Source organism: Hyla sarda, chromosome 4, assembly GCF_029499605.1.
Source record: "Hyla sarda isolate aHylSar1 chromosome 4, aHylSar1.hap1, whole genome shotgun sequence".
NCBI lineage: Eukaryota > Metazoa > Chordata > Amphibia > Anura > Hylidae > Hyla > Hyla sarda.
Window position 1 is genome coordinate 41972762 of NC_079192.1, and position 14368 is coordinate 41987129.

At 45.5% G+C, this 14368-nt stretch overlaps 1 protein-coding gene and 1 long non-coding RNA gene across 4 annotated transcripts in view; one reads left to right on the plus strand and one right to left on the minus strand.

The window, feature by feature from the left end:
* LOC130367823 (uncharacterized) overlaps positions 1-2838 on the minus strand; it is a 66810-nt gene extending 63972 nt beyond the window's left edge. Inside the window, exon 1 of the long non-coding RNA XR_008892183.1 lies at positions 2517-2838. This is a non-coding gene — a long non-coding RNA (uncharacterized LOC130367823). The remainder of the gene's footprint in view (positions 1-2516) is intronic.
* Positions 1-14368, plus strand: part of OLFM2 (olfactomedin 2) — a 372622-nt gene that overhangs the window by 91128 nt on the left and 267126 nt on the right. Inside the window, exon 1 of one of the 3 annotated variants that reach the window (XM_056570658.1) lies at positions 7887-8028. The exons of 1 other annotated variant lie outside the window; for it this stretch is intronic. The gene's annotated coding sequence lies outside the window, so the exon portion shown is untranslated. Of the gene's footprint in view, positions 1-7886; positions 8033-14368 lie in introns of those variants that run through there. One more of the 3 variants, XM_056570657.1, reaches the window with a different exon arrangement.

Genomic DNA, 14368 nt, shown 5'->3' on the forward strand with positions numbered 1-14368 from the left:
GGATACTAACCAATCATAAGAACTAGAGCCCCTTGTTCCCCTCTGTGAATGAGTGATCGACCTTGTGACATTTACTGAACATATCCGAGCGCTTTCTCAGCATTCTCAGTGGCAGACCACTCCACCATTAACATGGAGGACAAGGGGACCCTATTCTTATGACTGCTGGGTGCCCCAACGATTGGACCTCCATTATTAGACATCCTGTGGATAGTTGATAAATTGTAATCTTGGATTAACACCTTTTAGGGTATGTTCATGATCACACAGGCAAAAAAACACCTCGTCTTTTTTGTAAAGCTCCCATTAATTTCAATGGGAGCTTCCATGTAGAATTGCGCAGAAAAGTGACATGACACTCTTTTTTTCTGTGCAGTTTTTCTCAGCGTGTTTTATTGAAAAACGGTTTTAGGGTTTTTATTTATGTAAAACCACACTGTTTGTGATGCACTTTTTTGACAGAGTTTTTTTTTCGGTGTTTTTGTCTGTGTGAGCAAGTTCTTATGGTTACCATGCAACAGGCACAAAAGATGAAAACATCTAATAACAATGGCATAAAATAAAATGCCTGAAACCAGAAGATGATATGTTAAAAAAAAAAAAAAAAAAAGTATTTTCTAACACTGATGTGATTCACAGGGCTATGGCATGCTGGGTTTCAGCTAAAAATGCCATACATATTCCACAAAGGGTGATCATGCCTGCATGTACACCAAAGAAATTGCGGAGCCCCATTATCTATATTCCACACAACCCCCAATATGCATGACAGATGTAACAAATTACATGTACTGTATCGATCATACTATGAATAATATAGGGATGTGGCTAATGGCTGAATCCCAAGTGATGGGACCAGAAACTGAGACAGGCCACTGAGATCAAACAATCCCCACTTGACCCTCCACCATGTTTTGTTGTCCTGATTTCGGTTCTAAGGCTGGCAACACATTTTAGACCAATCTAGAACATAAAAGAACAACGGGATGTGCTCCGTAGTGTGATATCTCAGGATACAATGGTAACGCAACATGTTAATATGTACTTACCAGAAATAGTTGTACTCCGTCCATGTACAACCATGGATAAAGGTGTGATGTAATATAATGAAGTCTCTGCAGCCGCTCCACCTCATGCAAATATAGATATAGCGTAGAAACTCCTCCTAACCCAGCAGAGTCAAACAGGCGCTTGAGATCAGGATAAAATCAAAAATTTTCTTTATTCCCACAATGCAACGTGTTTCGTGGAAGTTCCGCTTCATCAGGCATATACAGATGGCTTACTACCAGCCACTCAACAAAACAGTCAACAAAAGTGTGTTACCCACACAAGGTAAATGTTTCCTTTTTGAGACTGTACATTTTAGGACTCCAACTCTCATTAGAGGTTCCTCACAGCCTCACTTGCAGACTGACTCTCATCTAGTTTTAAAGGGGTACTCTGCCCCTAGACATCTTATCCCCTATCCAAAGGATAGGGGATAAGATGTCAGATCGCGGGGGTCCCGCTGCGGGGGACCCCCGGGATCTCGGCTGCAGCACCCACCTCAACGGATTCCGGCAATGCTGGAGGCTTCGGATCCCAACCACACGAGCGAAAGAGCGTGATGTCACGACTCCGCCCCTGTGTGATGCCACGCCCCGCCCCTCAATGCAAGCCTATGGAAGGGGGCGTGACGGCCGTCACGCCCCCTCCCATAGGCTTGCATTGAGGAGGCGGAGCGTGACGTCACACGGGGGTGGAGCCGTGACGTCATAACGCTCCGGCCCCGTGATTGACAGTAATCAGCGAACACGCTCCGGGGACTGATTTTAAACGGGGTGCGGCGTGCAAGATCACGGGGGTCCCCAGTGGGACGGGACCCCTCCGATCAGGCATCTTATCCCCTATCCTTTGGATAGGGGATGAGATGTCTAAGCGCCGGGGTACCATTCGTGCGACCCTCCCTGCTCAGTGCTCGAGCTGTGTAGAGACTCTCTAAATGAGTGCCTACCCATAAGATTGTGCTGGGTCTGGCCATTTTAAAGGGGCCTTACTCTCCTCTCCCCATTAAGAATATGTGCATACCTGTATGAGCTGAGAATGCATGTATATGGTCAGCCCTAGGACAGCAAATACTCACTGACATGGATAAGGTAAGTACAAGGCTTTGCAGTCCCTTTGAGTTCTCTCCGCTCACTTTCAAAGCAGCACTCTGCCCGTTTTCAAGTAGCAACAGCACAGTCTAAAAAGCCCTTTTAATTAAAAGAAATATAGAAAAGAAGTTGAAAAACTTCAAGGATAATTTCTGGGGTGAATTCAGTCAGGCGACTCATCTTTGAAAACATTTTTTCCACAATGATATCTGTCAGAAGTTGTTTTATAAATATCTTACGGCATAACAAGAAAGAGTAAGAAGAAACAAAAAGTATCTTATAAAAGCATTAGAAAAAAAATCCTGAAAACTGCTATGTATATATATATATATATATATATATATATATATATATATATATATAGCGCTCTGTTCTTACCTGAAGATGAGTTTCGGATGTGGTATATACGATTCTAATCTCGTACAAACACTCAGAGGAAATACTATTAATCTTGTCTACTCCACATGTGAGCCGGTGAAATCTGAGCCATCGCGTTCTGACAAAGTGCCAATAATGCCAACCCTTCAGAGGTTTAACAAACTAAAGATTTAATCCTGGTAGAACAATAACATTCTCTAGATAGAATTATGAAAAAGTATGTTATACAATAAAGTCAGCGAAGAACTCGAGATTGAAGGTCGCAAAATGAACTGCTTGCTGACTGCTAAATGACTGAAGACGTCTGATTAGTCATGTGACGCTACAAGGTTGTTTCTGAATTTTGTTAGAAAAGTCTACATTCAGACTATATTTAGAATCTCCAGAGGGATGTGTGGGAGATTAGCTCTGTAGAACCAGTGAAATAGCAATAAAATAGCAATAGGAGACAGGGACTTTGAAGTAATGTTTAAACATGGCTTTTTCTGTCTGAACTGTTTAGTAATAAAACACATATAGCTTTCACACTCATAAATGCTAAAATATACCCTGCTTATCAAGTGCTAACTACGTAAAAGCTTTCCACTCTATACAGATGGCTTACTACCAGCCACTCAACAAAACAGTCAACAAAAGTGTGTTACCCACACAAGGTAAATGTTTCCTTTTTGGGACTGTACATTTTAGGACTCTTTAGAGGTTCCTCACAGCCTCACTTGCAGACTGGCTCTTATCTAGTTTTAAAGGGGTACTTTGCCCCTAGACATCTTATCCCCTATCCAAAGGATAGGGGATAAGATGTCAGATCGCGGGGTCCCGCTGCTGGGGACCCCCGGGATCTCGGCTGCAGCACCCACCTCAACGGCTTCCGGCAACGCTGGAGGCTTCGGATCCCGAACACGCGAGTGAAAGAGCGTGATGTCACAACTCCGCCCCTGTGTGATGTCACGCCCCGCCCCTCAATGTAAGTCTATGGGAGGGGGTGTGATGGCCATCACGCCCTCTCCCATGGGCTTGCATTGAGGAGGCGGAGCGTGACGTCACATGGGAGTGGAGCCGTGACGTCACAACGCTCCAGCCCCGTGATCGACAGTAATCAGACCTGGAGCGAACACGCTCCGGGGACTGATTTTAAATGGGGTGCGGTGTGCAAGATCACGGGACCCCTGCGATCAGGCATCTTATCCCCTATCCTTTGGATAGGGGTTAAGATGTCTAAGCGCCGGGGTACCCCTTTAAGTTTTAAGGCTTTGTGAGGAGCTGTCTACAGCACCTGTGCTGAACCTAGAGTGGCCCAAGAAAGGAATGAAAGGTTCATGCTGTCAAACCAACCTTTCATCCCATAAAAATCAGAGCCCAAAAACAGGACTTACCAAAAGTCCCTAGCAAGCCAAATTCTGCCAGGGTTTTTGATTGATGAACTGGGGCTAATGTGTCGTTTTTATCTATCTAGGAAATCAGCAATAATTAATTAATAATTATTTATATCTGCTCTGATGTTCAATAATGTAGTAAATTATGTTTCTGTAAAAAAATTATATTTAATGAAATGAAAACCAGTGAAACGAAGACAAAAAATGTACTGAGATAAAAATCTGATGTAGGAAGATTGTCTTATAGCTAAGATATATAAGTATTAAGAGAAATAGCTTTTCTGTTCCCCAGCTGGCTTACAATGTCGGAGGACATACCTTCGTTTCATAGAATGATCAGCTTGATCAATAGGGAGATGGAATATGGAAACATACCCACATTGTGATCTGTATCAACCTACTCATGTTCTAGCTGCAATTTATGTTGTCACTTTTTAACTCTGAGCTCCCAAGAGCCCTTCAGTTTAGATATTAGGATATAGTTGGAAAGTAAACCTGAATAAACCATTTGTAGGCTCCTTCATGTAATATGACAGATCTTTGTGCCTCCAGTCAATCCCCCTTTGGCTGCATGTCCTTTCGAACACTTGACTCTCTGCAGACAGGTCATTATTTTGTTCCCCTGAGAACTATCTCTGAATAAAGATTCATCCAACCCTAGCCTCTGGTTACAGCTGCTGAGCGCTCATTCTTCTGATAAAAGACCCAGCCTGTTCTTCTAGAACATTCGTCTTTTAACCAGGTTTACCCATTTGACACTTGAAATTTAGCTCTTGTGTTTAGACAAAAATTGTCACAACCTTAATATAATCATTCATAGGAAGCTCTAATAGAGCTTCCAGAACTGGTTTAACCATGGATGGGCATCTGGTCTTATGACATCGGCACAAATTACCCAAAAAAAGGAGACCCTCTTAGTCATGAAAATGTCCATGTATGGTGTCAGGGGAGTAGCCAAAAACCATGGTGTTCAATACTTAACTATTGACTACAGTATATAGGGGTTATCAGCCCCTAGACATCTTATCCCCTATCCAAAGAGGGGGACCCCTGCAATCTCGGCTGCGACGCCCAAGACATCTGGTGCATGGAGGGAAGTTCGCTCCATGCCGGATTACTGGTGATGCATCAGTTACGCCCCCTTCCATAGACCTGCATTGAGGGGGCATGGCCGTGATGTCATGAGCCTCCGGCGCTGCACCCAAAGCTCTAAATGAACACCGGCTGACACAGAGTTCACGGGAGTCCCCAGCGGCGGGACCCCGGTGATCAGACATCTTATCCCCTATCCTTTGAATAGGGGATAACATGTCTATGGGTTGAGTGCCCCTTTAAGAATTTATCACAACCCCCCCCCCCCCCCCCCCATTGTACAGTAACCAGTGCAGACACTTACCTACTCCACAGCCCACTATATCCATCCCTGACTCCTCCAGACCCAGCCTGTAGGACGCAGGGGCTTCTTTGTCCCTCTACATGCTGACTGTTTGGGTTGGACAGTCATTATCTTTGGCATTTTGTCCCACCCAAAACTTGACATGCTGCCCCACCAACATTGCTCAATTGCTACTGCATGATGGAGTCAGTTGGGACCCCATTGGTCATGAATCTTCTCATGACTAATCAGGCATGAACTATTGGCCCCCACTGACAGCTTTTGCAAGTAATATAATATTACAAGCTGTGAAGTACTAGATTTCTGGATGTGGGGCGCTGATCCTGGAATTGGTTCAGATATCTTCCATATTTGGAACGATTACACCCCCTCCCTCCCAATATGGGGCAATTGGTATCTGCATCATAAGGGTGTTTTCCTCTGGATAAACACAGTAGAGTTATAGGTTATAATTGAGCTTTATGGACTATTTATCAACCTTGTCAACCGTATGTATATGTAACTAATGTATGTCACATTATAATGTCTGATTATGTTTGCATATTTATCCTCTGAAGTGTAAAATGCACATATTGATGACATATCCTAGGAATATGCCATCAGTATTTAAAAGTAAAGAACCCCTGAAAAGATGTTGAATAAGATTGGAAAAGAAATATTAGCTTTACAAATCCACTTGAATGGGCCTGAGCTGCAATACCAGATACATCCCATTGACAAGAGTGGCGCTGTTCCTAGAAAAAAATTGAACCCCTTAAATGCAAGTATACAATGTACTATTCTCTGTTGTCAGCTGATTCAGGTTTAGAAAAAAAATGGTTTGCAATATACAAGATGACTTTAGTATTTACCTGTCAGACAGTAATGGACATGCTAGGAAGGATCCTTACTTGTCTTGAGGCTAAATGGCTATGTTGTGAGTCCACCATAATGCTGCTGCTTTCTTTTTGTGAACTGGCTATTTTATGTTTGCGTTCCCTCCTTCCAACTACAAGTCCCAGGATCCCTTGTTTGTAAGTGTGAGGTCACTATTATTCCTCCCATACATCAGTCACCCCATCCATTGCAGCACAACTAGGCTCCCTTCCATGCGTGCTGTAATTGAAACTACAATTCCCTGCAGCCCTGTGGAGAATGATCTTCTTCCCAACCATGGGTCGCTCCACCCATTAAAGCACAGAGAGGCTCCTTTTTAACACCTGACTAGTGATGTAATGTCTTGAGCCGCATTACAACCTGGAAAAAGCAGAGAAAACTCTCCTTTAGTGTTCTGCTAAGTGACCATCAAGGAAAAGATCACATAAGAATTGTGATACCTGTAATCGAACACAGGTACAGACACTATATTATACTACACTAACTTTACAGCCCCTGTAGCACAGTCAAATGAAAAAAATCCCGGAATACCCCTTTAACTCACATATCTTGCCATCTGAGAAACCCATACATATGTAAAAAGGTTATTAGCAGCGCCTTTTACAAGTTTTCGTTTTCTAATCTTTGACTTTGAGTTTTAGTATCCCTTTTAGTAGGTTCAACCTACAGCATATTCTGTAAGATGATAACAAGAACCGTATGAATATGCAAATGGGGGGCAGAGAAGGAGGGTGCGCTAGGCAGCTGATTCTACAAACCTTGGCAGGCATCCATTGAGTTGCCTGCAGTATTTCTATAACACAAATTATCCAGAAATCTTACATTTATGTGGGTGGGGGTGTGGATCTGTGCTTGTCTCTTTTCCTACGATGCTAGACAATCTATTCTTTATGAACTACCAAAGGGAATAAAAATTGTATTCTTCCCTAAAAAAGAATTTATCAAAGGAAAACATAAAAAAAAAACATCAAGTCGCCGAACAAATACTAACTACCCATAGATGTGTACAGACCGATAGTAAAAACCAAAGAAAAAGTACGCACACTAACACCGAAATGGGATAAAACAAAAAGATCTTTATGAACTAAATATAAAATCACAACAAACATTATCATAAATGGAATCTGCACGCCTAGTGGAAAGTATACATGGGCTGAGCCCCTAAGCTCTGAACCTTAAAGGGGTATTTTTTTTTATATATCAACTGGCTTCAGAAAGTTAAATAGATTTGTAAATTAAGTAGAACAGAAATTTTTTTTGGTGCAGCTCACAATTATACATTTACCGAGGTAACTGGGGTACACACCTATACCTTGGTGTGTTAGAAAGGTACAATAAAAAGTATAGCAAATTTCCCCAACCTCAAGGTAGGTGTTAGTATAAATTACAATAAGACCGTGCTTCAATTATTCTATTGGTTTATTAAAAATAAAGTAAATAATGATAACAAAATTCCCCTCTCACAGGGCCCTTGTGGGAGAGAAAAATAATTATAATGCAATAAAATACAATCAATACGCCACTAAATTGCTATAGTAATTACTGGTTATATTACAAAATAATGTTCATTAAAAAATAGCAAGGCTTTGTTGGGTGAAACAGTCCTTGAAAGTGTAACAATATCAGTCGTAGCACTGTTATAATGTCCTTCTACATCAATTGTATCAAATAGTATAAACAGATAGAATTCTTTTACCAGTTCCTTTGATGCTCCGTTCAGCGTGCACCAACGGCGGCTGGTCCTGACAGCGCAGGGTCCGGGTGATGCCGTCCGATGGAGTGTATGCAGAGCCTCGTGGTTTCGGCGTCTGAAGTCACAGCTAATGCGGGCTGTTGGAGCTAGGACTGGTTGAGTGAAGGCTTGGATGTAGGTAAGTGCTCAACTCAACTTCAGCAGCTCATAAGTACTGAAAGGATTAAGATTTTTTTAAATAAGTAATTTACAAATCTGTTTAACTTTCTGGAGCCAGTTGATATATTGAAAAAAAGTTTTTCCCTGGAAAACCCCTTTAAAGGGGTACTTCACTGCCTCAGCATTTGAAACATTTTTGTTACGCCTAGCGCTCCGGGTCCCCGCTCCTCCCCGGAGCGCTCACGGCGTCTTTCTCCCTGCAGCTCCCCGGTCAGTCCCGCTGACCGGGAGCGCTGCACTGTCATGGCCGTTGGGGATGCGATTCGCACAGCGGGACGCGCCCGCTCGCGAATCGCATCCCAGGTCACTTACCCGTTCCCGTCCCCTGCTGTCATGTGCTGGCGCGCGCGGCTCCGCTCTCTAGGGCGCGCGCGCGCCAGCTCCCTGAGACTTAAAGGGCCAGTGCACCAATGATTGGTGCCTGGCCCAATTAGCTTAATTGGCTTCCACCTGGTCCCTGACTATATCTGACCTCCTCCCATGCACTCCCTTGCCGGATCTTGTTGCCTTGTGCCAGTGAAAGCGTTTAGTGTGTCCAAAGCCTGTGTACCTGAACTTCTGCTATCCATCCTGACTACGAACCTTGCCGCCTGCCCCCGACCTTCTGCTACGTCTGACCTTGCCTCTGCCTAGTCCTTCTGTCCCACGCCTTCTCAGCAGTCAGCGAGGTAGAGCCGTTGCTAGTGGATACGACCTGGTTGCTACTGCCGCAGCAAGACCATCCCGCTTTGCGGCGGGCCCTGGTGAAAACCAGTAGCCTCTTAGAACCGGTCCACTAGCATGGTCCACGCCAATCCCTCGCTGACACAGCGGATCCACAACCCGTAAGCCGAATCGTGACAGTAGATCCGGCCATGGATCCCGCTGAGGTGCCGCTGCCAAGTCTCGCTGATCTTCCCACGGTGGTCGCTCAGCAATCGCAGCAGATTGCCCAACAAGGACAGCAGCTGTCGCAGTTGACCGCCATGTTACAGCAACTTCTGCCTCTGCTACAGCAGCAACCATCTCCTCCGCCAGCTCCTGCACCTCCTCCGCAGCGAGTGGCCGCTCCTAACCTACGCTTGTCCCTGCCGGACAAATTTGATGGGGACTCTAAACTCTGCCGTGGATTTTTGTCTCAGTGTTCCCTGCATATGGAGATGTTGTCGGACTTGTTTCCTACAGAACGGTCTAAGGTGGCGTTCGTAGTAAGCCTTCTTTCAGGAAAGGCCTTGTCTTGGGCCACACCGCTCTGGGACCGCAATGATCCTGCCACAGCCACAGTCCAGTCCTTCTTCGCTGAAGTCCGAAGTGTCTTCGAGGAACCTGCCCGAGCCTCTTCTGCTGAGACTGCCTTGCTGAACCTGGTCCAGGGTAATTCTTCCGTTGGCGAGTACGCCATACAATTCCGTACTTTTGCTTCTGAACTATCCTGGAATAATGAGGCTCTCTGCGCGACCTTTAAAAAAGGCCTATCCAGTCGCATCAAGGATGTGCTGGCCGCACGAGAGATTCCTGCCAACCTCCAAGAACTCATCCATTTGGCTACCCGCATTGACATGCGTTTTTCTGAGCGACACCAAGAGCTCCGCCAGGAAAAAGACTTAGATCTCTGGGCACCTCTCCCACAGCATCCTTTGCAGTCTTCGCCTGGGCCTCCCGCCGAGGAGGCCATGCAAGTGGATCGGTCTCGCCTGACCCAGGAAGAGAGGAATCGCCGTAGAGAAGAAAATCTCTGTCTGTACTGTGCCAGTACTGAGCATTTCTTGGTGGATTGCCCTATCCGTCCTCCACGCCTGGGAAACGCACGCACGCACCCAGCTCACGTGGGTGTGGCATCTTTTGGTTCTAAGTCTTCTTCTCCACGTCTCACGGTGCCCGTGCGGATTTCTCCTTCAGCCAACTCCTCCCTCTCAGCCGTGGCCTGCTTGGACTCCGGTGCCTCTGGAAATTTTATTTTGGAGTCGTTTGTTAATAAATTCAGCATCCCGGTGACCCGTCTCGTCAAGCCGCTCTACATTTCCGCGGTCAACGGAGCCAGATTGGACTGCACCGTGCGTTACCGCACAGAGCCCCTCCTCATGTCTATTGGACCCCACCTTGAGAGGATTGAGTTCTTCATTCTCCCCAACTGTACCTCTGAGGTCCTCCTCGGTCTGCCTTGGCTCCGGCTTCATTCCCCCACCATTGATTGGACCACCGGGGAGATCAGGAACTGGGACTCTGCCTGCCACAGGAAGTGCCTCTCCCCCCCTCCCAGTCCCATCAGGCAAGCCTCTGTGCCTCCCCATGGCCCCCGTCCTGGTGTCACACTGCCCCGTGCCAGGCCTCGCCCTCTGCCCTCCCTCCCCATTCCCACTCCTGCTGTACTGCCTGCCGTTGAGGAAACCCTCCATTCTTTCCCGGTGTCCTCATCCCAGGGGAGGCAGTTACCGGACAAAGAGAAGGGGAGACCTAAGGGGGGGGGGGTACTGTTACGCCTAGCGCTCCGGGTCCCCGCTCCTCCCCGGAGCGCTCACGGCGTCTTTCTCCCTGCAGCTCCCCGGTCAGTCCCGCTGACCGGGAGCGCTGCACTGTCATGGCCGTTGGGGATGCGATTCGCACAGCGGGACGCGCCCGCTCGCGAATCGCATCCCAGGTCACTTACCCGTTCCCGTCCCCTGCTGTCATGTGCTGGCGCGCGCGGCTCCGCTCTCTAGGGCGCGCGCGCGCCAGCTCCCTGAGACTTAAAGGGCCAGTGCACCAATGATTGGTGCCTGGCCCAATTAGCTTAATTGGCTTCCACCTGGTCCCTGACTATATCTGACCTCCTCCCATGCACTCCCTTGCCGGATCTTGTTGCCTTGTGCCAGTGAAAGCGTTTAGTGTGTCCAAAGCCTGTGTACCTGAACTTCTGCTATCCATCCTGACTACGAACCTTGCCGCCTGCCCCCGACCTTCTGCTACGTCTGACCTTGCCTCTGCCTAGTCCTTCTGTCCCACGCCTTCTCAGCAGTCAGCGAGGTAGAGCCGTTGCTAGTGGATACGACCTGGTTGCTACTGCCGCAGCAAGACCATCCCGCTTTGCGGCGGGCCCTGGTGAAAACCAGTAGCCTCTTAGAACCGGTCCACTAGCACGGTCCACGCCAATCCCTCGCTGACACAGCGGATCCACAACCCGTAAGCCGAATCGTGACAATTTTGTTCCAAATGCTTGGAGCAGGCGGCTGGGGGTCGTGACGTCATGGCCAGGCCCCTCGTGATGTCACACCACACTCCTCAATGCAAGTCTATGGGAGGGGGCGCGGCAGCAGCGGGATGCCCACAATCAGACATCTTATCCCCTATCCTTTGGATAGGGGATAAGATGTCTAGGGGCAGAGTGCACCTTTAAGGCTAGAAACATATAAAGCAGTAGAAAACATCAGTGTAAGTGCAAAGCGCGTTTCGCTGCTGAGTGCTTCATCAGGGGGTGTGACGATACATGAATCACTGTATTTCCGGCTCTCCCATAGAGATACTTGAAGGGGTGTGTCGGCCACCACTTCGTGCCATGGTTGACAGTAATCTGTGCAGAGAGCCAGGTGCCACGCAGGAGATCGCAGGGGTCCTAGCCCCCCATCCGCCCGCCCGCCATCGAACACATATCCCTTATCCACAGGATTCTGGGAATAGGGGATAAGTACTCATGAACTGAAGTTCCCCTTTAAAGCTGACAGCAGTATTAAAACTGACTATATTCACATCATTGGTAATACAGTGGTTCGGATCGGCTGCCCACAAAGCAATCGCAGGGAGGTGATCAATTGTGACACAGCCTGAGGCGTTTACTGCCGGAACTGTGCTATTGATAAATGGTGTTGAGTGCGAATATTCGAAATGCGAAATTTTACTGCGAACATCAGCACTTGCGAATATTTAGAATATAGATATATATTCGTAATGACGATTATTTGTTTTTTAATGCAAATTTATGTGAATATTTATGCGAATATCAACACTTTCAGACTGGACACTGATCCCTCCCTTTCTTTAGGTGAAAGATATAATTGTGAATTTGTACTATGCGAATTTCATTACGAATTTTTGCATGAAAAAAAAAAGAGAATGAACATAGCAAATATGCGAATTTCGCAAAGCTAGGACAAATATTCATCCTAATATTCTCGAAATATCGCAAATTCGAATATGGTCCCTGCCGCTCATCACTATTGATAAACTGCAGATTTGAAGGAAAAAGAAAAAGTGTTAAAAAAATTCCAATATTTTGTAAGATTTTTTTTATATAATATACTATTACCCTTTTTTCCCCTTTACCCCCCCCCCCCCCCAAAAAAAAATAAAATAAAAATAAAAATAAAATAAACATATTTAGTAAAACTGCCTGCGGGATAGTCTGAATTGAATATTGTTACTGACCCCCCAAGGTGAATGGCAAAAACTATACAAATTGGGTACCGTTGCAATTTTCTTTTGTACCTTTTATTTTGCTGGACAAGTCATTTAAGGGTATGATATAATAAGGGAACTGCAGGCAGAACATAACCATAAGCCTTGAGTTTCTAATCATACGTAGAAATGCAGGTACCCTGCGGTTCTGCCTTTCATATTTATGCCATGCTCTGTAAAGATGCCCAGCACGACTGCACTAAATGCAATGTATTTGTTTTACTTTGCAATCAATCCGGTCTCAATGCTCAGTTCCATTAACATTATTCAGGGTGTCCGCTTTTCCACCGCTAATCCCCGTTGATAAGCCGGCCTACTCATAAACACTTTTCTCAGTTGGGCAGAACACTAAACAAACCGAACCAACCTCAGAAGTGTTGTGCCCGCACGTGGCAGGATCCTGGATACGTCCTCTCAGGCAGATGGTGTAGAGGAAGGGAAGACTTAGTTATAATTAAACAGTTAGCGCCCTCATCCAGAAGGGAGGCCGACTGATAGGATTACAATTAACTAAACACAGAGGCGGGAGATAATGGGGGAAACTTCATTAGAGACAAATGGAAGAAATATAGGAACGCGCTGCATCGGGAAAAGAAACAGGTCGCTCCGCGCCAGGCTTTGCATAAATATTATCAGGGTAGTGACTTGTCTCTCCTGCCAACAAAGAGACAAAGCATTGGGAACAAGCTGGCAGCCATGGACTTAACACTTGCCAGATAATCATACCCCCCCTTGAAGTAAGATGTAGGTCATATGGCACTCAAATGTCCTTCACGAAAAGCTTTCGAAAAGATATTTCTGCCTCCAGATACTGAAAGTGTGCTTTTACAGGATTTCAAGATATTTGGGTCTTTTGTGGTAGAACCGTTCTGCAAGCGCATATGGCTCTTACAATGGGTGGACACCAAGTCTTCACAAATTTCTAAACAACAAATCTGCCAACACCTGTTGATATGTGGGAGTCTGACTACTGAGGTCCCATCCACAGAATGAAGGCCCAGAAGCTTCTAAAGGAAGTCATGTTGGTTAAATAGGTTGGAGTGTCTTGGTATTTTATAACAGTATTGATGGATATGTTGGATAGCAGATGTCTACACAGAGATCATAGCTCCCCATGAGAATCTGTATAGGGAATAGTATAATATTTTCACGACTTGACAAATCCATATAATTATGGCTTTATATATCCACCACTAGGAGAACTATTCAGAAGACATTAACCTTATGGATAGTTCTCCTAGTTTGGGGCCAGTCTGTGACACTGGTGAACTATTTACAACAAGCAGGGGAGCAGTAAAGGGGACACTTCCTTTCTATCATGGTCCCTTGGTGGCCATAATAAGTGAGCCTAGCCCCAAGAAAGTTTCAAACACACTAGTGTTGTCATCACTGGCCCCAAGTCTAGTCAGTTCATAAGTTCTCCATGATGCCCATGATCCTGGACCAGGACAAGGAATGAATCTTGGCTAATATTAGGTTATGGAACTACCCTTGTAGGTTTGTATATTTCTAAACATATATATATGTATATATATATATATATATATATATATATATATATATATATACACACACAGTACAGACCAAAATTTTGGACACACCTTCTCATTCAGAGTTTTCTTTATTTTCATGACTATGAAAATTGTAGATTCACAATGAAGGCATCAAAACTATGAATTAACACATGTGGAATTAAAGAAATAACAAAAAAGTGTGAAACAACTGAAAATATGTCATATTCTAGCTTCTTCAAAGTAGCCACCTTTTTCTTTGATTAGTGCTTTGCACACTCTTGGCATTCTCTTGATGAGCTTCAAGAGGTAGTCACCTAAAATGGTTTTCACTTCACAGGTATGCTGGTGTGGAGGAGGAGGTGTGATGGTGTGGG